Genomic DNA, 11936 nt, shown 5'->3' on the forward strand with positions numbered 1-11936 from the left:
TATTTAAAAGACATTGTATGATATCTTCTCCTAGTATTAGAAACTTTAAAAAGTATATTTCCATTTTCTGTTGACTTTAAAAAAAAAAGAGGTTTGTACCTATGTTGTTTATTTATTATTTCTGGCCTATATCTTATGAGAAACTACTTTGGCAGTAACAATACACAATATTCTAACCATTGTTACTCTTCTAAAATCTTGTTTTGAGATTTTGTACCATTGTTTTTATTTTTTTTCTTTAAAATAAAATAACTAATGTCAAAAAAATAAAAATAAAAAAACAAAATGAAGCAGATACAGATAAAAAGAAAAAAACAGGTTACTGTGGCTGTCACAATAATTAATACATTGCATATTGTTACCATAGTATTCAGAGGACAAGATACAGAAATGATATCTTGTCTAAACAATATTAGTACAAACTTTTCTTCTCAATGAACTAAGAGATAGTAGCTGTGTATCTATCCTAACTTGTATATACATATATTAGTTAACTTGTGTATACATATATTTTTTCTTTTTTTCACAACAAAACAGACCTTTACTTATATCCCCATTTTTTGTTTTGTTTTATCACAGATGGGTGTTCTACTGCAGTTAGAGAAGCTGTATTTGGAGAAGTCTTTAAAGGACCTTTTCATACCTGGTGCCAGTCCAAAGATCATAGGTATTTGAATTCAACAAAATAACCCAATATAGTTCAATAGACCATAGTAGTAGTGAGTTATCAGCACAACTGGCAATTGTCAGAAGTTGTTGACTTGAGTCTTTTACAGCTCAGCAATTAGACTCATTTATAATAGTAACAAAAAGAATAAAATATTTGGAATAAGTTTCACCCAAAAAGTAAAAGACAGGCTGAAAACTATAAAATACTAACAAAATAAATAAAGAAGACTCAGATAACTGGAAAGACATCCACATTCATGTATTGCGAGAATCAGTACTGTTGAAATGTTCATACTACCAAAGTGACCCACAGACTCAATGCCACCTCTACCAAAATCTCAATGGTACTCTTTACACAAATAGAAAAAATAATCCTAAAATTCACATGGCATCACAAAAGATCCCAAGTAGTCAAAACCATCTTGAGAAACAACAAAACTGGGAGCATCACATTTTCTGGTTTCAAAATTTATTTCTAAGTTGTAGTGAACAAAACAGTACAATATTGACAAGTATAATTATAAACACAAAAATCAATGGAACAGAATAAAAACCCCAGAAGTAAACCCACAGAGAAGCCGTCCAGTCATCTCCATGTGTCTGCCCAGAAGCCACAAAGGGGGCAAGACAGTTTTTTTAATGAAGGCTGTCGTAGAAACTGGATATCAAAATACAAAGGAATGAAGTGGGGTCCTCATTTTATACCATATTAAAAATCAACTCAAAATGGATTAATGACTTACATACAAGACTTGAAACTCTAAAACCACAGAATAAAATGCAAGAGGAAATCCCCATGCCACTAGCATTTGCAACAATATTTAGGTGGTAACATCAAAGCAAAGCGACAGACACGTAAGACTGAACTAAAAAGCCTTTCTTTAGTAAAAGAAACAATGAACCAAGTAATAAAAGCAAGCTAGGGCATGAGAGAAAATATTTACAAACCTTAGATCTGACAAGTAGTTAATATTCAAAATATCTCGTACAATTTAAAAGCAGACAACAGAAACAAAAACTTATTTTAAAGTGAGAAAGAATCTGAAAAAAATATTTCTCAAAATCAGGCACTATTAAGTGGCTAACAAGTTCATAGGTTTATATTTAACACCACTAATCATTCTGGAAATGTAAATTAAAACCACAATGAAATATTTGCTTCACACCTGTTAGAATGGCTATTATCAAAAAGGACAAACTATGACAATCATTGGTGAGGAGGTGGGGGAAGCGAGAGTTCTATAAAGCTTAAAATTAGAACTAGCATATTCTGTAGCAATAGCTCTTCCATGTCTGTGTCCAAAGGAAATGAAACCTGAATTTCAAAGAGCCACACGCACCCTGGCTCACTGGGGCATTCTCTACAATAGCCAAGACATGGAAAAAAATCAAAATATCCACCAGTTATTGACTTGAGCCTTTTATAAGTGAATAGAGGAAGTGTGTACACATACAATGGCTTGTTTGGCCTTAAAGAGAAGGAAATTCTGCCATGTGTGGTGACCCAGATGAGCCTGGAGGGCACCATGCAACTGAAGTCAGCCACATAAAGAAACAAAAATACTCTGTAGGGCTGGTGATACTGTTCAGTGGCACAGCGCCTGCCTGACTAGCCCAAGGTCCTAAGTTCGATTCCTAGGACCAGAAAAGGTCTTCTAAATGTGTACCACTTCTAATGCCTTATCAATTATTATTATACTCTCTTTAAAATGAATTTTTTAAGTAAAAAAATTAAGGTTTCTGGGAAGCAAGTGGTAATATTCAAAGACTTGCCCAATCTTGCAAAACTATATCTGTTAATCTGAGCAACAGATTTGAAGATAAAAATAGATGATATAACAACCATTGTTAATTAGCTATTCTTGTTTTGAAAATTTGGAACATATGTATTGTTGTGTGCTACCCTGTTTCTGTCTTCGTTTCTGCTATTTGTTTTTGCTTTTGTTTTTACCCTTCAAAATAAAATAAAATTAAAAATTTTAAAATAAAAAGCAAAACAAACAAAAAATAATAATAATGATAAAATGTTACAGTAAAAGACAAAATAAAGATTCCTCTAGGAATTTCTGCTGCGTTCCAATAACCCGCAGACCCAGTCCTAGCCCAGGCCCGGTGAATGTGTGGGATAGCTTCCGGATACCCTGCACCAGTGGGACCTACTGGTTCCAGCCCAGATGCAGCATGGGTGAGACCCTCTTCCATCCCCTTGGGACAGCCCCCACCACTCCATAGCACCTCCCCTACCCTGCCTTCCCAGTAGGAATTTCTGCCACATTCCAGGAACCCCCAGACCCAGTCCTAACCCAGGCCCGGTAAGTGTGGGAGAGCTTCCGGCTACCCTGTGCTGGAGTGACCTACTGGTCCCAGCCCAGGCGCAGCGTGGGTGACACCCTTTTTCACCCTCTTGGGACACCCCCATCACTCTATAGTACCCCCCCAATACCCCACCCACAGAGTAGAAATTTCTGTCACGTTCTGAGAACCCCCAGATCCAGTCCTAGCCCAGGCCCAGTGAGTGTGTGGAAGAGCTGCCTCTCCCCACTACTCCACCTTGTCCCTCCAGACTCAGCTCAGGCCTGGCATACAGGCCTGGGGTGAAACCCTGCAGCTGCAATCCCTGCAGAGAGTAGGGGACAGAACCAGCCAGCTAGTCTAAGAGCAGAACATCTTGCCAGAGGGATACAACTGGTTCACCCTCAAGGGCAGCAGCAGGAAGGAGCTGAGCACAGCAGCCAGACCCAAGCCAGGCACAGCTGGATAAATCCAGACTTTGTAGGTCTGCACCTGAACTTCAGTAGGTGCTAAGGTTATAACTGCACCAAAGCTCTACAACAAAAGTCAGAAGACAGTGCTACACAAAATGACAACCAGAAGGAGCAAAATGCAATCTCAAAACCGAAGCCCACCCAAAATAAAGGTTCTTCAAAATACTCTACACCCTCACACATGAACAATCCAGTCAAGCTCACAGCAGCGGAAAGCGGGGTGTGGTGCAGGTCTGGTGTTGGGGGGCATGTGGAGAGAAAGGAGAGGCTGGCCACCGAGGACAAAACTTCAGCATGGGTGTGTTCTGGAGATCTATAGCACGGAGGGTACAGTTAGCAATACTGGGTTATGCGCTTGAAATTTGTCGATTATGCCACAAGAAAACTGAACCAAAAGCTACAATTATCAAAGCAGTATGGTGTCGGCACACAGGTAGACATATGGCTCAATGAAGTCGGATTGTTCAAGTCCAGAAGTAAACCCATACTTCTGTGGTCAACCGACTTTCAGCAGGGTGTCGCAGGGCAGGGCAGGCGAGGACCGACACCTGCCCAGATGCCGCTGGAGAGCCGGGCACCGGCGTCCCCACCACATGTAGCTCCAACTAGACCACAGGCGGGCAAGGAGAAGTCAAATCTATAAAACTCTTCAAAGAAAACACAAAGGTGGACCTTCTTGGCCTTGTGTTTGGCAACGGGGATTCTTAGGGATAAGCAACAAAAGAGAAAAGCACAATTTAGATTTTATTAAAGTGTTTTGCAGGAGGTGTCCGCGGTGGTTTGGGGGCTGGGCGGCCAACAGCTGGGCAGGAAGGGGCCCAGCGTCCAGGGTCTCGGCGGCTGCACCACGGCCACCCTGCCTCCTCCTCCGAGTATTTCGAGAAGCTGCACGAGATCCACGGCCTCCGTGAAGACCCCCGGGGGATGCCCAAGGGGCCGCCGGGGACCTCCAGGGCTGAGGAGGAGGAGAAGTTGTTCGAGATTTTGATGAAAAGCAACAGGAAGCAAATGAAACGCTGGCAGAGATGGAAGAGGAGCTACGGTATGCACCCCGTCTCCCCGGAACCCCATGATGTCTAAGCTGCGGAACTACCGGCGGCAAGACCTTGCCAAACCGCTCCCCAAGTGAGAAGGTTGCCTTTGACAGCCGCCCCTGGGGGCCGAGGAGAGAAGACGCACCGCACCTACGCCGTGGAGAACGAGCAGATGAGCCGCCTACAGTCTCCGGGGACGCTGAAAGCCTCAGCCGCACCACCCAGAGCGCTGAACGGTCACGTCAGATTGCCACAGAGCTGATCAGATCGGCTCGGAAGTCATAGAAGAGCTGGGGCAGCAGCGAGGCCAGCTGGAGCAGGCTGGTAAGCGCAAGTGAGAACTTGAGGTCGAGAGATTCTCCGCTCAAGGTCCAGAAAAGTGACAACCAACAAGTTGCTACTTTCCATCCTCACCCTACTGGAGCTCATCATCCCAGGCTGTCTGATTTATTACAAGTTCTTTCGCAGGCACTGACCTTCCTGTAGGACGAGGGGCTTTGTGGGCCAGAACCGCGACGACGTGCATGCGCGGTGTGAGGCAGGACGTGGATTAAGCCTGCTGCTGCTCTGGGCAGGCAGCTCTCGGAAGCGCGGTGCAGCCAGCCAGGCGGTGGGAAGAGGGGTCCAGACAGAAGGCCACATAAGTGTGAAGGAAGAGGGACAAGACCAGTATGATACAGCGAAGTGATAAATATTTATGATCTCTTCAAAAACAATTTTTTTTAATTTGTGAACCTCTGGACCCCGTTGAAAATGAAAAAGGCCACCTAACAGCATAGAAACTATGCTTGCAAACCACATGCTTGATGAGCATCCAGGACCCACGGTGTACAGAGGACTGGTCGTACAGTCCAAGGGGGAAAACACTCAAAGAACGGACAAAACACGTGGACATTTTTTCAAAAAGATACACACAGGGTCAGCAAAGACATGCAAATATTCTTGTCACTAGTATTGGGAAAATGCACACTGAAGCCACAGTATACTATGACGGCACACTCACTGGCGTGGCTAATAATTTTAAAACCAGGAAATACCAAGTGTTTGCCAAGATGGGAGAAATGGCGGCGCGTGCACCTTCTGCTGAGAATGGGAAACAGCTCGGCTGCTGTGGCAACCAGCTTGGCAGAGCCCCAGAAGTTAAACATAGGAGCGCCATGTGACAGGAATCCCACTTCTGGGTGTACACCCAGTGCAGACATTCAAACAAGCTCTTCGATACGTGCGTTCACAGCAGCGTGATTTAGGAAAACCAAAGGTGAGAATACAAGCATCCCCCCCCCCCGAGAATGGACAGACATGGTGGGGCGCTGCTACGCCACCGGCAGCCACTGAGAGAATAAAACATCAGCCCATGCTGCCACATATCAGGCGAGATTCTGCCCAGAGAGAGAAGCCAGACATCCTGAGTCACGTGATTTTGTTTCAATCAAATGTCCTAATAGGTAAATCCACAGAGACAGACATCAGAGGCAAAGCCTCCAGGCCTGAGAGCAGGGAGAAGGCAGCTTGATGCTTAAGTAGATGTGGGGGTGAGGAAAGTGTAAACAGTGGTGATGCTTGCGGGAGATTGGGCTTGTCCCAAGTGCCACAGGTTGCGTGCTTCAAGTGAGCTGATGTTACTTTATGTGTATGGTGTTATGAGTGTCTCAATTAAAAAAAGAAAGGCGGAGCAAGATAGGCTGTGCCCAGGCCCTGATCAGAGCAGGCTGCGGGCAGTTGTGGGGGGACAGGCAGCTTCTTCTGAGGCTCCCTGGTGCCCATGCAGGGGCAGCAAGCGGTTTGGTTGGGCAGATGCAGAAGGATGCCCAGTAGAAGATGCCCCGGGGGGGCTTCCCAAGGAAGGGGCGCCAACAGTGCAGGACCGACACTCCCCTGGGGGGCGCTGGAAGCTCAGTGTTCCTCACTCCATCCAGCACAGTCCAGGACAGGTGCCAGCTACTGCCTGGGCGCCTGCAGGAGGTGCAGCATCCCAAGCGCTGGTCCAGACACACTGCACGAGAGCCGCGTGTAACCAGGCAACCAGGTTGTCTTCATGCACTGAAGTCTGAAAACGCTATTAAGATGGAAAAGACCCAAAGTGCTTCTTTAAACTTACGTGACCCCATCACATCTTCCCTTGTGGAATGAGGCCGAGTTGGTATGTGGATCTCCTGGCTGAACTCTAGAGAAACTATTCCCAGGCACAAGCCTGGCCAGTATTCACCTTTCACAGGTGCACTTGTTTCAGGTTTTGAAACACCAAAGTGAACAAGATGAAAGTATTTAAGTCATTGTTTTCCTAATACTTGGAAATTGAGCAAAATAAACATGTCCACCATGTCCCCACTTCCGATGTCTACACAGCCTGGGGACTGAGGGGAGGGAAAGCCCTGGGAACCTTGTTGCTCACAGTGTGTCCCAGGCACCAAAGAGATCGTTCTCCCCTCTCTGTGGCCCCCGGCACCCCGTCACCAGGTTTCTCTTCTCTCTGTAGACCAGATGCTTGGAAGAAACAAGCTGCTCACGGCAGATGAAGCCACTTGGAGGCCGATTCCTCTGTGCTGTCGTCTGGCTCACATTAAGCAGAAGGCAGCGCCTGGCCTGGGCCTCTCCTCACTGGGTTGCTATCCAGGCCCAAGGCTGGGCTCCCGCTCCAGAGCTGGGCCTTAGTGGGACAACTCAGGGAGGGGACTGTCCTGAAAACCGTGCCCTGCCAAGCTCATGGAAACAGTGAGAGATCTTCTGTGGGGTGCCTAAGTGAGGCTGAGTTAGACCTGCCTATTTTAGCCACCAGGATCTGCTTCACTTCTAAGAAAAGAGAATGTAGGATTATCCTTGTCACGTTCAGAATCATAATGAAGATTCCAAAGTCAAGTCTAAGAAGTTGCAACCAGTTGTCATTAAAATATGCTTTAATTTGAATTTCCTAAAGGGTTGGCACTTTTTTGAAGCTTTTGTTCTGAGATACTTATAGATTCCGGGGCAGCTGCACACACAGGAAGGAGCGGTGCTTCCAAGCCTCCCCGGCGAGCACCTCTCAGGCTGCCAGAAGGTGTGTGCAGGTCCCTGACACCATGTGCCTCCGCGCTCCGTCTGCACCAATGCAATCCACATACAGAGCCATCCCCCGCCACAAGCTGTCCTGTGCCACCTCTCCACGGTCACCCCATCTGTCTCTCTCCACGGTACCCTCACCCCCGGAAGCCGTGAATCTGTTCTGCGCTTCTAAACCTGTCATTTCAAAAATGTTACAGAAAGAGAATAACGCAGCACAGTCTTCTACACTGGGCTATTTTTGCCCCACAGAACGTCCCTGAAATCACCGAATTATCTGTGTATTATTATTATATAGAATAATTGCATGTCTCAGTAGTGTGTCCCTTTGTAAGACTCTGTTGTATGGCTGTTCTGTAGTTTATTTACTCATCCTTGTATTGACATCTTGACACTCGCATATGGGCATTGTCTTGCTTCCAGTTTTGGGCTACTGCAAATGAAGGTGCTCTGAATGTCTGTGTATAGGGAGCATGTGTGTGTGACCTTTATCTTGGGGGAAACAATGCCCAGGAGTACAATTGTGGGGTTGTGTGGGATTATATGTTTTTGTCTTTTTAAAGAAAATTCTAGGCCAGTGAGATAGCTCAGCGGACTACAACACCTGCTTAGGCAGGCTTAGGCAAGTGCAGGGACCGTGGCTTGATCCCTGGCACCACATGCTGTGCCAGCCCCATCCCCAGGGCAGGCAGAGCCAGCCACAGAGTCCTGGTATAGGGTGCACACCTGTAATCCCACCACTGGGGAGACTGAAAACAAGAGGATCACTATGAGTCCGAGCGGCATAGTGAGACCCTGTACAATCAAATACATTAAAAATAAAGAAAGAAAATGCCCAAGTACTTTCCGGAGTAAGTGCACCATTTGATCTCCTCCTTAGAAATGGGCGAGAACCAGGGGCCAGCATGTGCACGAGGATCTGATGTATGAGTCGGCAATTGCTTCTGCTTCTATTATAAGGAAGAGATTTCTGGAAAATTCAGCTCCTAAAATTGGTGAGATGCAACTAAAGCAATTGATGGAGGGCAATCTGCAGCACTAAACCTCACAGGTTGACAACAAAGAGGACTGAAAATCAATAATCTAAACTTCTATCCTAGGGAAGCCAGAAGTAAGAAAAGAAAATTAGATGGAGGGGAGCAGAAGTAAAGGAAAGCAGAAAAATTAGACCAGAAATAAAATCGCAAACAGGAAAACAACAGATAAATAAAGACACAAAAGCAAAAGCTAGGTCTTTGAAAAGATCAATAAAATTGACACAGGAGAGAAAGAACATGAGTTGTCAATACCAGGAGTGAAAGAGGTGTCACTTGCAATCCCAGGAGTCTTAAAGGATGATCAGGAAAAGCTACAGAAAACTCTGGGCTCCAGTGTTTGACAAATGGATGACACAAACTACCTCCTTTAAACTGTTACTGCTGCCTGGCATTGTGGCGCACGCCTGTAATCCCAGCTCTTGGGAGGCTGAGGCAGGACGATTGTTATGAGTTTGAGACCAGTTTGGGGTACAGAGTGAGCTCAAGTCCAGCATGAACTGCATAGTGAGACCCTGTCTCAAAAGACAAAAAAAAAAATCATTCATACCTGTTATTCCACATAAATAGCCCAAGTTTTATTTAATATAAAGAGGGACATATTTATTTGCAAAAAGCAAAATTCTCTTGTCATGACATGCCAGTTGCTGCTGTGCTGTCTCTCGGGTAGATGATTATTCAAAAAGAAGGGGGTGGTGAATGAAGGCAGGAGACAGGAAAAGGAATGTTGCAGGACTGTCCTGCTTCAAGGTTGTATATGGTTAGATTTCTGGACTTATGTGTAAACATAAGAATTATATAATTCTTTATGCCTACTTTTAAATATATTTTTTTCATCATATTCTGTAGGCACTTAAAGTTTAACATATCAATACTTGATGAAAAATACCTGTTCCATGGTATGCCTAAGATGTTTGATATTCGGACAGATAGTGAGGTTAAGCTTAACAGCCTAGGTTGTATGGTAATAACAATGAGCTTCTCTTCTGGAGGGTTAACAACCTAAGTTTGCAGACCAAAATTAGAGAAAAAGTAGGGTGGCAAGGAAAGCTGACATTTTGGCCCTAGCCTTCCAAGGTCAATTAAGACACAGGACACATGAGAACTTGTACTATAACATCATGTAACTCAGTAGTGTCCCAAATTTTCTGATCAAGGAGATTATGGGGCCAAAGAGGAAAGTGATCGATGATGTAGAATGTGCCTAAGGAGAGTCACGTGGAGAGAAAACATTCTCTCAGGCTTTCACAGAGAGCTCATTGGCCAAGCAATGGTCGTGACTCATCCACATGGCTGACACTGACAAAGGTTCTACAATCTGAGGTACAGGATCACGGGATAAATCCTGAGGGCATTTCACTGACCTTATCAGACCCAAAAGCTACCACTATTGTTGCATAGTTCCTGCTTTACCTTGGTCTTAACCATCCAGCAGAAAAATATAAAAATGAAGTATAAAAAGTAAAGCCATACTGTTACGTTGAGCTGTAGGGGACTCAGGTCAACAATTTCTGACATTGCCAGTCAAGTGGAAGACCCAATACTATTAAGGGCTACTGGACTCTTTTAGAATATTTTGCTGAGTTAACACACCTATAATATTCAAATGACAGAACCAAACAAAAAGGGGATACAGATAAATATCCATTTTGTATCTGTGTATTCAAAATAGTTAGAATAGATATATAGTTATGTTCTCTTAAGGAACAGAGGGATTTGTTCTAATAGTGTTTGTAAATAAGATATCATGTCTGCATCTTGTACAGCAAATAACCACTAGGAAGAGAGTATGCAATGTGTTAATTATTGAAACTGCCCTACTAATTTAATTTGAAACTGTCTCATTGCTATTTGTTTCTCAATAAAATTATGGGAAAAAAATAAAATAAATAAAAAACCAAAAAAAGCAAAATTCTATGACAGATTTCCATTTTAACTTACTACAGTATGTTGACTATGTTGACTTAATTGAAATCAAATTGTTTTTTGCAAAATTCCAAACGACCGAGTAGTTTCCTGCTTACAGAGGAGCTTTTGTATTCCTGTTTTATAAATGAAAATGATGTCCCTCAGGATGATTTTTATTCTGAGACTTAAGGTAGTAGCAATTTAATGAGATTTGAAAGGGACCCAAATTAATCCAAGCTTTCTCTTTGTGAACAGGCACGTCTCTTACTCCTCCCAGCACGTATGAGGGACTGTTCTGCAACTACAATCTCAGCCTCATCGTGTTGGAATGACATGTGGAGAAAGGCAAACTTGCTCTTGCCTTTTGGGATGACATATTTTACTTCATCATAACTGCAGGGAGTGTCTTTGTAAAGTATTTTGTGTTCAAACTTAGAAAGACACAAAGTGGTTTACCAAGCTGACTTTTAATTCCTTTACCTTCTTCTAAGCTGTTAGGCAATTCCTTATTTACTCCACTCTAGGTGATAAGACAATGAAGCTGTTTAGAGGCTTTTGCTTGTTTTGTGTGGGGGTCATTTTTTTAATGCTCATGATTTTAATGATTGAGAGTCTCTGGTTGGCCCCTGTTGTGCTTTGTGTCTAGTTCTCCCCCCTAAAGCCTCATCCAGTCCCTGTGATTATGGTGTGGGTGCGACACCTGCCCTGGGGTGGACAGCCTGAGTACAGTATAAGGAACAATATAGCAGGAGAGAGGCCGCTAACTGACACAGGAGAGAAAGAACATGAGCTGTCAATACCAGGAGAGAAAGAGGTGCCACTCGCAATCCCAGGAGTCTTAAAGGACGATACGTTGTATGTATTGAGTACGATATAGCAGGAGAGAGGCCTGCTAGCTGCGCAGCAGCCGCTGCTCCTCCTCCCTTTGCTCTTCACTGTTTCTTTCCTCCATGAGTGGCTGCCCCCTGCCATGTGCTGCTCTGCCTTGGAACAGAGTGCCTTGGAATAGACTGAAGCCTCCACTAGCTGTGAGCTAAATAAACCTTTCCTCCCTTCATTTTGGGGTGTCAGGTATTTTGTCCCAGCAATGAGAGAAAAGAAACTAGACAGCTCCAAATGGGATAGTTCAACAATACACTTAAAGACCCCCAAGCCCGTTCATATCCCCTCAGCAGCACTGCCTACTTAAGACTTCTGTAGCCTCAGACCTCCTCCGGGGTGATGGAAATCATACTTTTGTAATTAGCCTAAAAAAACCTTGGTACACTCACAATCTGTGTTCTTAAAAAGAAAAATAACACATAGTAAACCAAACACCTTCCCATGTTCTGCTGCTTCACCGAGCAAAAAGAATTACTGTGCAATCCAAATCCTTTCTGTTCTCTTGACTCTTTTTTTTTTCTACAGTTTTATTGATAAACATATAGCAATGAGACAGTTTCAAATCAAATCGGAAGTACAGTTTCAACAAATAATACACTGCATATATT

General features: G+C 44.1%; 1 pseudogene; it reads left to right on the plus strand.

The window, feature by feature from the left end:
* The window catches only part of LOC101577826, a 16622-nt pseudogene extending 11679 nt beyond the window's left edge, over positions 1-4943 (plus strand).
* Positions 4944-11936: the final 6993 nt, after the last annotated feature.

This window comes from Octodon degus, unplaced genomic scaffold (genome assembly GCF_000260255.1).
Source record: "Octodon degus isolate 3935 unplaced genomic scaffold, OctDeg1.0 scaffold00035, whole genome shotgun sequence".
Lineage (NCBI taxonomy): Eukaryota > Metazoa > Chordata > Mammalia > Rodentia > Octodontidae > Octodon > Octodon degus.